The sequence below is a fragment of the Symsagittifera roscoffensis genome, chromosome 3 (genome assembly GCF_963678635.1).
Source record: "Symsagittifera roscoffensis chromosome 3, txSymRosc1.1, whole genome shotgun sequence".
Taxonomy (NCBI): Eukaryota; Metazoa; Xenacoelomorpha; order Acoela; family Convolutidae; genus Symsagittifera; species Symsagittifera roscoffensis.
Genome location: NC_087064.1, coordinates 7,361,954 through 7,374,631, shown reverse-complemented (window position 1 = coordinate 7,374,631; position 12,678 = coordinate 7,361,954).

The following is a 12,678-nucleotide window of genomic DNA, read 5'->3' as shown; positions in this document are numbered from 1 at the left end:
CAGGGACACCATCTCTTGTGTTTTTCTACCTCAAGAACGGTCGGAGCCAGTTCGGTTCGTTTGTGACATGAGACTACGACCCGTTACAGCTTAAAGGCTACTACTAAAATATCCCCCCACTCTAGAATTAGAAACGTCCCCATACTTAGGTCTCTAGATACCCAAAATACATGAACGCCGTTAAAAACCGGGTTGGAACAATCCGTTAAGTTACTTTTTATTAGACAGTGGAACTTTGATCCATTTCAGATGGATCAACCTAAAACTCGCCTTACCTCAACATAATGATCATAAAACACACTCTAGAAATTTAAATTAGTACTCACATTGTAGCACGCTCAAGAACCAGGAAGTAAATAAGTCGGTAAGCAACTCAAGAATCAATAAAGTAACTAAAATGAGTTTAATGTTAGTCAGTTTCAATAACAAGAACAAGTTTTTACTCTAGACTGTAAGTTCTCGTGAACCATTGGGACACTCTAGCTGTCCACCTTTCCACCGAAGGTTCACTCTGGTCCAATTAATAATAGTACTCCAATCACAACAATCCAGTTCGTGGGAATGCGCTCGTCTCTGTTTTAGATGGGACAGCTCAACTCTCGATTATTATTGCTACTGAAATTGCGAATAGCAATTTCCCACTGATTTTTCTAGCAACTTTCCCGCGATTGTCACTCGATCGTTCTGACTTCTCTTTTCTGATTTTCAGTTATCGCGAGAAAATCGTGCATGACAGGTTCCATTCGAAATTTTGAAAAACTAAATTTCACTCCAAAATCAAGTGTTTTTTGCTTCTCTCAAGGTCAAACTTCCGAATATGACCGACTGGCACATACTCCCCGGACTCGAGATCGATGTCCTCATCGCGTGCTGTCTTCTGCCAGTGAGTCCCAGAAAACCGAGTGTTACTCAAGATACAGTGCCAGTGGTCATTTACAGAAGTTTGCAGCAGACTTAAGCTTATCTACACCCCAAAATTCACAGCCATGTAAAATTTTCACACTATCGCTAAACAGCAATCAAAATCTGCACACACCTGCACCCTTGAATTCTTGCTTTCCAAGCCAATCATTTAAAATTTCTTTTGTCCTATTCAATCAGGAAATTGTCATGCAGCATTTTGATTTATATAATAAATATAGTATATTAATAACAATATTTGCTTTGTTAAAACTTCTTTTTCGTGAATCCAAGTTTCACCCGGATCCACGCTCAAGCCCCCTTTCCCCTCTCAAGACTCAAGATCCATACGAGCCACCCACTCATCTCGCACTCTTCGCCTTGGAGGTACTACACCCTGAAGTACTAGATACGGCAAACTGTCTCAGCAGTTCCTCTTCATCATCGGAGCTAATCACAATCTCCTCCCAAGCCTTCAGCTGTTCGTAGGATCGCATCCATTCTCTTTGCTCTTGCAACCTCTTTGCTTGGTTGGGTAGTGCCTTCACCCTAGATTCCCGGTTCAAACAAAAGGAGTTGTGCAGGCTCAAGCTCACGTTCTTCGCCAGGTCCTCCTCTAGTATCGATTCCCTCGCCTTGGTATTGTCTCTAGACATTTTACCCACTCTCTTCCATCCTGTCGTGATTGCATTACGATGGGTTAACAGGGGTCTCTTGAAAGCTTCCGGCCCAATCTCGGCCTGGAACTGTCGATACTCCTTTTGATGTTTTCTCATGTGATCTTTCGTTGTCATGTACAACCAGGACGTCAGCGTCGCCCGAAACCATGGGAAGTACCTCAAACGGCTCCAGACATGTCTGACTTCCGTTGGTATGGCGAATACCTTGCACGCAGTCTCAAACAACTCGAGTCTCCTACTGTAGTCTATCGCGTATATTGACTCTGCCGTTGGCGTCCCCGCTTCCCGATACTTCGTTATATTCTCTTCTATCCATCTCAGAGCCAAGATCGTACTCACTACCAAGATCGTCACCTTCTGTCGGTGATCCGGTAGTCCGATCGACCGGATTTCTTCCATATCCCACACCAGGCAAAGGTTCTTGTGATCTGGATACCACACCGTTTGCACTAAACAGTGGCATGGGCATTCTCCATGGGTGATTTCAATGCTCCTGAGGTTACGCTCCCCCGAGGCTTCCAAGAGAGGCTCAAGCTCCATCATTTTCTCATGCATCGTGTCGTTATCTTCCAGGTTTGGAGCACTTCCCACAGGTTTTCCGATCACGTTTTGTCTCTCGTGATCGCTTGTGTTCTCTCTCTCCAACTTCAAAAGTTCTTCTCCCCAGATTTCACTCAAGTCATCTCTCAATTCTTTTGGTACTGTCCCTCTGATTTTTCTCAACAACTTGTGCGAGTGATGCGATATCCGAGCCAACCTCACGCACTTGGGCACTGAGAAGGCCTTGTCCACCAGTACTCTCTGGCTGGATGCTTCCACCATCACCATGTGCAGTGGGTAGTGACTTCCGCACAAGTTGGCCATCATTGACCCTATCAGCGATTTCGCGTTCAATGGCAAGCCATAAGCTTCGCTCATGGGAAATCTCATTTCCGCCTCGAGACCAACCTTCCAGCTCCGGATGTGTTTTTGAGTCACCTGCAACACCCCGGGCCATGATTCTACGCTCAACGCCGTCACTAAATGATGTTCAGATTCTAGTCTTTCCAGTGACTGCAGACTACACATTCTCGAGAAGAATCCGAGAGCTGTCGCTATATTCACCGTGGTTCTCGCGTAACACTCCGCTACTATTTGCACTTCACTTTTCTCCCTTTCTGTTATGTCTTCGAACCAAGTGACCAGGTCTTCTTTTTGAAATGACAGTATTCTAACGCATGACCGTCCATCGCAGGTGTGCTCTCCGTTTCCACACGTCGAATCCAGACAGCTACCCGGCTCCAATTTTTTTGCTGACCCGGGATTACTAGTCTTTTCGCTTGGCTCTTGCATCTGAGGTGAAATTAGCTTATGCAGCACACTCAACTTTGCCAGATCTTCATCTTCCGTTGGTACTAACCTCACTCGCTCGGTGGTTTCTTCGATCAGACTCGCGTGGGGATGTGGACACCAGGAGGGTCTTAATAGCTTCCATACCACTCCCAAGTTCGTGGTTAACAAGCCATTTCCATCGCCCATGTTCACTTCAACTCTCTTGTTTGAATGCGGTATGCTCACCACCTCTGGTGTTTTCTCAAGAATCAGGCCCAGGCTCGGCCCCTCTTTTTCCACCGCGTCTATTTCCATTATTCTTTCTGTCCAAAACTTCAGTAGCTCCGCTACCTCATGGTTCCTGTGGGCGCCTCCAGCTTCCGAGTCTAAGAAGGGGTTGTAGGCCATTCCCATCACTCCAGACACATATTGGTATTACCCCTTCTCGCTGAGCCTCGAGTACTGCTCTGACGAGGCCAGGTTACGGTGAACATCATGTTCTTCTTCGAACTTCTTATTATAAAACCTCCGTACCTCGTCTAGCTTCCTATGGTTCTCTAGGGATAGTCTGGAACCCTCTTCCTTTTCTATTCCTGTGCTCTGATACACGTTCAAGATGACCGTTGAGACTCTTTTTTCTATGGTTTTGCTTACGCTTGCTCTCTGTTGGCATGCCAGGATGGTGCTATCAGACATCATCGACATTATCCATCTCAAGAAACACGTGGCATCCTTTCTTCTAGCCAGGCTCAAGCCTGAGTTGTCCCTGGCTACGTGTTGCATCAGTGCCTGATACACATCTAGCTTCTTGCTTCCCAACTTCAGCCTGTCATACGAGGTCAGTGTTTCCAACTCTATCCCCACCAGACTCCAGGTGAACATTAACTGTCCTGCAGTTCTAACGAAGGGATTCGCCATTAATGGTGGTGCTGATGAGGGTGTCCTCATTGCTTCTTCAAAATGATCCTTCAACAAACTCTGCCAGGACCTCTTCAGATGATTTGCCATTTCTATTCTATTAACCTCGGCCTTTTGCTGGGTGGCCCAATTGCGTCGCTTGCGAGCTACTCCACTGTCCAACTTCTTCCAGCAGTCCTCCATTTCTTTCAATGTTTCAAGGGCCAACCACCACTCCGGGAGGTGTTCCTCGTCTTGTTCCTCTCCAATGGATCACTTGTCACTCGCTTGCCCGTGGCCTGGTGTGCCTTCGAGATCCATTCTTTGCCGACATCTACTTCCCATGTCTGTCCGTTCGTTGAACCTCTCTTCACGTTTATCTTCTGAGGCTTGAAGTCTTCCTCCGATGTCGAACTGGTGGAAACCTCTATTTCCCTCTCTACTTCAAGTGGTCTTCTGAGCTCCGAGCTGCTCTTGTATGCCGCCGTCTTGCATCGAGCCAAAACCATGGGCGCCGTCTCTCTCAAGTTTCCTTCCGAAACAGCATCCACTGAAGGACTACCCAATCCTTCCACTTCTCTCTTCCTCTTGCGAGTCTTCACATCTCTACTTGAGGGTGTTGTGGCTACCATCACTGATTCGACCTCTCCATCCACTCCTTCCAACTCTTGCCTCCCCCCTGCTCGAGCCTTAAGGATATTAGTACTTTTAATCATATTACTAGTCCCAAACTTATCCCTTTTTATATCATCAACCATTTTATCTACAGTTTTTTGTCTCCGAGTAGAGCTGTCCTCACATTTTTCTTCTCTAGTCTTCGATCGTGAATTCCTCAGCTCTACCAGCTTGCTCAGTAGCTCTTTTCTCGCCTTCTCATCCAGGCCCGTTCCTATCAGAAGCGGTTCTCCAAATCTTACGACTGTGTCCCACAGTTCCTCCTTGAATTTGTCCAGCGTCGTCTCGCTGCCCACTTCTTGATTGAATTCTTCCAAGAACTCCTGCCAAGCATCGTCCTTCAGTGATCCCAGGAATATGTCCCTGTTCCCTTCGAAAGTGTTCTTTTCCCTTTCCTCCGAGCTCAAGAGTATCATCCCCATATTGAAGGTCTCACTTGCCAATGGCAATTCCAGATCCTTCCGGGGGGACGGAATCAGGGGTGGTGTGGCAGTATCTGCCCAATTCTCCTCGCTCAAGTCTTTCAACAGCTCTTGAGTGGTGAGCTCCTCCCCTGATGGCCCTGGTTCAGGCGTATTCCCCACTTCCATGTCTTCACCGGCTTCACTGAGAGTTTCATCCATACTCTCTTCTTCTGACTCATGTCTCCTTCTCTCGAGAATTTTCTTAAATCGGTCCTCGACGGGTCCACTCCTCTTGTCTCCAGGCGTGTCCACGGACAGTGGTGATGGTGTCGTAGGATCCAGCTTTTTGTATTCCGTCAGTGCTACATGCAGTTGACCTGCTGCATCTAGTTCTGTTCCCTCCTGTCTTATTTCCACCTGTTCCAAGCCATAGGGTGCCTTATATTTTCTCGTGGCAAATTTCATGTCGTCCACCAATGCGACGTGCCCCTCCATCACGATCATCCTGCCATCATCCCATATGGGTAGCATGTTCTCAAGTCCCTCCTTCTCTAGAGTTCTCAAGACCTTCCGCACCTCATATCCGGGGGGCTGTGAACCTCTACTCTTTTTCGCTTGCGTCGTCCACGAATTTACCTTCATCTCGCTGGTATGGAAGTAGACCGCCGCCGTGTAGCCGATGAACAGGGGGTCCCAGCCATCAGTGAAATCCTTCTGCGTTTCCTCTGTCGTCATCCTCGCCATTATGGAGGGAACTACCAAGGGACTGTTCATTCCTAAGGTCATCCTCCTGACTATTGGGAACTCAGGCATGGTGGCTGGGAGGATTTCTTTCTCCATTATGGTCTCCAGCTCCCTCTTCACCAGTGCGAAGCACTCCTTCCAGGCAGGAATTCTCAAGATTTCTCGTCCGTCCGCCGTCAATGGGTTCAAGTTCCAGAACTTGGGATACATTTCGATGGGACCCTCTCGCTTGCCTCCCATTCTACATTGCATTTGCCCCCTGAAGTTGTACACTATTAGCTCGGCATCTTTCACCTTTCCAAAGAGTACCGTGTTGCTCATTCGCCCTCTGAGCACCTCCTGCTGACACCAATTTAACGCCGTCCCATCCAGTATACTGATAAGACTCAAGTGCGTTACAGAGTGACGATACGTTGTCACCAGGGGGTCTGGGAACGCGTACGTCACTGCTGGACCATAAATGCAGGTCACCACCTCCTCTAGGCCCCGGATTATCCCCATTGGGTCCGACCTCATTGCCAGGCATAGGTCCGCCAGCAGAGGCATCCCTCTGTTCGTCTTCTTCCATTCTTCTCTCGAAGTTGGATTCTCATCTTCACCCGTCATGTGCCGATTTTGCATCATGAGGTATTGTACTAGCAACGTCTTCAACCCTGCGGCACACTTGTAGGAGCTGGTTTCAATGCTCGTGTGGACTCTCCCCATAGACAGAGGCTCTCCATATTCCATTAATCGATGAAACGACACCAAATCCCCATGGGTCAAGAGTACTAGTGCCAGGTACCCATCAACTCGAAGTGTCTCCACTCCCCGACTAAACATGTATGCTGGGCCCATGTTGAACAAGTATCTGGGGTAGACCAAATACAGGGCCAAGAGCAGGCTGATGGGCATGCCCAGTATCTCCTGCACGAAGGCTCCAAAGATAGTCGCCGTGGTACCGAATATTCCTGCCAAGAATTCCTTCTCCCAGCAAGGACTCAAGAACTTGAGAATCTCGTAATCCCTCCTAGTCTTTAATTCGCCTTTGGCGTGCTCTCTCCAGAACCCTCCAATCGTCACCTCATTGGCGGCCGAGACAAATCTAGCCACCGTCATGTCTCTTGTTTCGGCCAGCTCCAGTTGTTTCTCCAGAAAACTCCAGACTTGTTTCACGAGGGGTGGTGCTTCCTCCCTTGTCTTATTTGTGGCGTTCTCCAGCCTTGGTGTCAAAAATGGCCACCAGCCATTCTCTTGAGTCAAACGATATATCATCGATTCTAATTGCTTTTCTGTCTCGGCCACATTTCTTCTCTCGTTACTGGGACCTCTAGACCTGCTGGTGGAGTTTGTGATCTTCACATCCATACTCCGAAACCACAAGCTGGCCGTTAATTTGCTTATCGCCGGGTGATCGTCCCCGATGACTGGGCTGAACTTGAGTTGCCTGGCAAAGTTCGATATCTCTAGCAAGAGCACCTCGTCTAATACGATCAGGATGTCGGCTAGTCCATAAAAGCCCCTCAGTGCATGAGATATGTCCGCCCATGCCGCCGCCAATTCTGACTTGCGAAGCCTCAGGTTTGATGGCTCCAACTCCCGATTGGGAGCTGCCATTAGAATCCGCCATTCATTCCCTTCTGCTATCAGGATCAAGACCGCGTACACGAACTGTAGGGCGGGTGGCATATTCGCGTATCCAGGGGATGTGGTAAACACCACCTTCGTCTTGGACCCGAATCTCGAGACAACATTCTCTTGCACTTCATTCATCGCCGCAAACAACGCTTGAATGGCTTCCCATATCTTCCTCGATGTCGGAATTTCATCGCCCTTTAGTTGCTCAAGAAGTCCCATCGCGTGCAGGTGATCATTCATTCCTGCAAACAATAGCAGCTCAGGTTCACAGGGCATCTCCGACTTTATTGCCACCACCAGAGTTAACATCTGATTTAATTCAGCTCCTGGCAAAGAGTATATTAAAGTCTCCGGCCAGAACAACTTGGGAGAAGTTCCTTCGAAGTCTGATCCCGCCACAATGACTACTCTCGCAGCAGCTGGATCTGCTCTATCATAAACTGCCAGGGTTTTGGCCAGCTGGGTACTCCCACAGGGCTTCCCGTACCTGGGATCTTCGGCCAATTTCAAGCCTTCGTAAGCGGCATCTGGCAATCCCGTTCCTCCCGGATTGAGTAGCTTGTCTACCACCTTTAACTGTGCCGGGGTTGCCAACCTGATCCTGGCGATGCTAGTTCGGTGCTTGGGAGGTTCTGCTATTAATCCAGGACTCCCCACAGCTTGAGAGGTCTGTAGTTAATGGGTCCCATGATCGCTTTTGTGGGAATTCCAGTCAGGTCTGTGGTCTCCATCAACTTCGCTCTCGAGAAGTGCGCCTCATGAGCTTTCAACCAGTCCACGCAATGATGCCTATTCAAATCCTCGTGCGACACTCGTTCAATCCCCAGGGTTTCCGCCAATTCTCGCCTGCATTCCAAACTCTCTAGATCCAGTTCTTTCACCTTCTCAGGATATCTCAAGCGAGCGGTCTCCATAGACTTCTTTTCCCGTTTGCTCTCTGCCACTACCACTGAGGATATCGCCGAGCCTGGAGGTGTTGATGACGTCACCTCCTCAGACTCCATTGGCGTGGCACTCTGCAATCTGGTCTGGCTGCTCCTTGAACTGTCTCTAGTGTCAACTCTCGGTCCCAAGCGACCAGACAAGGCCCTTGAGGCAAGGAATGGTGGTTTCGGAGGTGGTCCTAATGTGAATTGGGCCGTCTCTAGCAGATCCGCCTCTAGCGCGTTTATGTGTTCTTGGAAGACGTCGTTTAGCCACTCTGCTCCCCTTGGTCTATCAAAATGGATTCCATCACTGGAGGTGTCTTCAGGGAATCCCTCTTTCTCCATGCGCTCTGCCACGTCCAACAGTCTGACAGGGAGCACACTCTTCCGGTGGATGTCTCTTATCACCTTGTTTAGGTTCCGCACCTTCTCGTTCATCTCCAAGGCGTGCTGATCAAACATCATGTTGTAGGGGACAGTACATATCGTCAACAGGATGGGGTCCATCTGAATCCTCAGTTCCTCAAGAAGGCAGCTCACCTTATCGTGCAGCCTTGTTATTTTCCTCGCTTCGCCCCTTGATACATCGTTGGTCCCGACCATCAGGGTCACCGTGTATACTTTGGTCATCCCCAGCATGTCAAGCGTTGCCAACATCTGTGGCGTGGCAGCTCCAGCGAAACTCAAGATTCCCGTCTGCCAGTGCGATCGGATCCGGGTCAACACCCGCACCAGGCTGTCCCCTACGATTAAGTGAACCGCACCTTCTGGTACCCGGGGTGGCGCCAAGTACTGCACCCAGGCCGCATCATGAAAGCAGTCTCTCCTAGCTTTCTGCTCCGCACTCCAGTCCAGCCGATTGTGCCTGTGGTACCTCCCCTCTGTATTCTTCTTATAACTCGAGATCACGACACTCCTAACCGGCTGTTCCCTCCACGTCGGGGGAAGCTCCGGTCTTGCCGAACTCTCACGACTCTTTTGTCGCAATCTCTCGCCCAGTTCTCTCAGACGCGATGAGCCGCCGCTCACCTGACTGTCACTCGAGGTCGAGGTTGGGGTATATCCCGGCAGCTCCACATCCATCAGTGGGCGTATGGGTTGCGTCTCTAGGCTACGCAAGGAAGACGTTGCGTCATTCGGTATCCAAACTTCCAACCCTTCACTCATGTGTTCTCGGGCCTCGCGGTCAAGGTTGAACCGTGCTCTTGCTCTGGGGGCTTCATCCACCTCCATACGTGACTCTGGCCTCGAGCTGGTGACCACTCGCTCCTTCGGCCTGGCTCCCTTCTGTGCATCAAGGTCGCGTTGTCGTTGTTCTATTCTGTCCAATTCCGACCTCAGTTGATCACGATTTGCGGCGTTCTCCCGCACCCTTAACTCCTGTTGATGTTCAGCTTTTTGCATCTCAAGCAACCTCAGAGCCTGGTCTCGCTCGTTGACCGCCTGGTCCCTTTCCAGCTGAACCTTCTCCCGATCCAGCTTTGCCTGATCCCGATCGAGGTTCGCCTTATTCCTTTCCTTCTGCGTCTTCTCGAGCTCTTTCTTTAGAACACCTAGATCCGGATATGCCTCGGTCGTCTGTTGCGTTCGTGACATCGATGGCACCCTACTCGAGCTCTGGCTTGTGGATCTTACTGTTGGCCTAGTCGGTAGTGGGAATTCCCCTGCGCCATATTCGGTATTGTTATTCAGGCCAGGATTCCTTGCCAAGTCAAAACCCCTTACTCCTCCATCCACATTCCAAGACAACCATCTGGTCTGTTCTTGGTTCGATATTCCCTCGGTGGTGTAGCCGATCATCAAGACAGCCTCCGTTGCAGACTCCCTGCACTCACCCTGGTCCTCCAACTGGAGGATGGCATTCAGCATCACCGCCATTCTCTCGTCTATTTGGGTGTAGTCCAAGTCCCTCAGGCGTCTGTACAGCTCATAAAGAGTGGGCTTCTTCAGGGCCGCGGGCACGGATTTCCATAATCGGTCTGCCATTCTTCGTGACTTCGGGATGTATACAGGTATGTGTTAACCAGCTCAAGAATTACCTTACCAGCTCAAGAATTACCTTACCGACTCAAGTATTACCCAACTCAAGACTTCTCTCGAAATGTTCCCTTGCAAATACTTGCTGTAAGTGCCGATTATCGCGAGTTCAATCAAGGTTTCTCTCTCTGTTTCTCGCTTGAGTATAGTTGGATTTTCAACTTTGTTTTTCAAACTTGATCTGAAAACAGAAAGCATATTGAAACTTGACATGTCATGTTCCTAACCTAGAGACCCCCCTTTTACCAGTATGGTTAAAATCTTATCATTTTCATATCACTTAAAACAATTCAATTGGAATTCCCTTAAAAGCATGCAGATTCATTTTATGTTTTAGCACCGTTAACTCCTTTTAAAATTTAATTGTCATGCCAATCATATCTTAAGATCCCTTTACCTGCGCCGCACCCCAGTACCTAACTCAAGACTCCTCCCTCACACCCGACTCGATACCCCCATGTAGCCGACTCAGGCGATGCTCAAGTAATACTTCTTATGGAGATACACCATTATCTCAGTTTCTGCAAAGACCACATGTAGGATAGCGTACAATTCCCTCGGGCTCAGTTTGCCCCTGTTTGGGTCATACACCGGCATTGAGACCTCTGTTATCCCTCTTTCAATCATGAAGTCTCGTAATCTTGTTAGTGCCAATATCACGTGTTCGGGATCAATTGTGTTCCTGTCATTGACCCTCGTTACTAGGAAGCACAGATATTTGCCCGGGACTTGTGCCACTGACGGTGGAAGCGCTGCCATCCCTCCCAGTCCTGGTCTCTGTCTGAACAGAAACTCTACATTCTGGTACTCTCTTTTGAAGTCAGCTTCCAATCTTGATTTGAAACTCATGTCCGCCGTGATGCAGATCGCGCTGGTCCTGTTTGACAGGATGAAGTCGCTATCCGTTATCATGATGTTCTCCGAGTATTCATTGGGTATTTCGAATTTCGTTTTGAAATTCCGACCTATAGTAGGCTCTGGCTCTTCTTCCTCCAGTTCCAATTCACTCGTTTCTCTCACTTTCTTGAGCTTCTTTATCATCAAATTTTCGGTGTGGGTAAGTCCTACCCCCACTCCCCGGACAAAAATATTTATCGACGTCCCCGTCGATGTTGTCGGGTTTGAATTGTCCTGAGGAACGCGTAGTGGCCTGTCCGTTGCCGTCCATCCGAAAAGAGGGTCTTCTGTCTTCATGTAATTTGCTGCTGATACATCGACTTGCTGAATGCTTTGTCCTTCGCGGCTCTCGTCTTTGACATCACGCATCCACTCTAGAATCCTCAAGTTCGTGTTCTCCCTCCTCTCTATCTCACTCTGTTCGAGATCCGTTTCTACTTCTGGCGTCGAGTAATCATCCTGCGGATAATGACCACCATCATCAATGACCTGCCATTCCTCTCCGGCTTCCAGTTCGCCTGCCTTCAGTAATTCCTCGCCCAATTTGTCTGGCTGTATCTTATCGATCAAGAAGTCATCCCCGTACCTGTTGTACCTCATGCCTGTGCGTTTACGATTGCCAGTCCTGGTTTCCGGTGGTGTTGTTCGATCCGGTTCCATCCATTTCGGCACCTCGTCTTGCTCCGGGTCGTTCCAGTCTTCTTCTACAAATGATCCTGCATCAGACTCCACTCCTATCTTTTCATTGTCGTCCAAACTCAAGTTCTCATTACCATCATTTTTCTCTCTAGTGCCTTTCTCATTCACTTCACACGCTGGCTCTACCACCAGGTACTCAAGACCCTCCATGTCCTTCGGTATGCACCAATCCTCTGGGGACGGGACGTGAGGCTTCAGATTTTCATAATGTGCCGCTCGCCCAGTACTCAAGCGATAGAACCGTCCTTGTTGATGAACCTCCGTTATCATGAATGGTCCCCTCCACTTCTTGAGTAGTTTCTTTGTTCCCTTGGGCGGTATTACATTTTGGAAGACCCACACGTATTGGCCCACTTCATATGGCTTTGCTCTTAATATTTTTTCGTCGTATTTCCTGCGTTGCCTCATTTGCGCTTGCGCCGTGTTCCTCCTGCATAGCTCGTTCAACTCCTGTTGTCTTTTGATCGCTTCTTTCACGTATGCCTGAGGCGACGTCCTTTTCCCCTCGTATTCCGGGTAAAAGAATGTCAGAGGCATTGCTCTCTCCCTGTCCGTCAACATCATGAAAGGACTGATGCCCGTAGTTGAGTGCTGTGTACTGTTGTAGGCTCCTACTACCTGTGGCAGGTATCTGTCCCAGTCCGTCATGTATCTTGAGCAGTACACCCTTAACATGTTGACCAGTGTCCTGTTTTGTCTCTCTACCAACCCATTGGTCTGCGGATGATAGGTCGTCGAGTGTGCTTGAGCAATGTGCGATCTCATCATCAATTCTTTTGTCAAGTCCCCCACAAAAGCTTTGCCGTTGTCCGACTGGAAAGTCATTGGACAACCATACCGCGATATCCAATGCGTTATCAGATGATCACATGTCTCTTCGGCCGAGGCTGT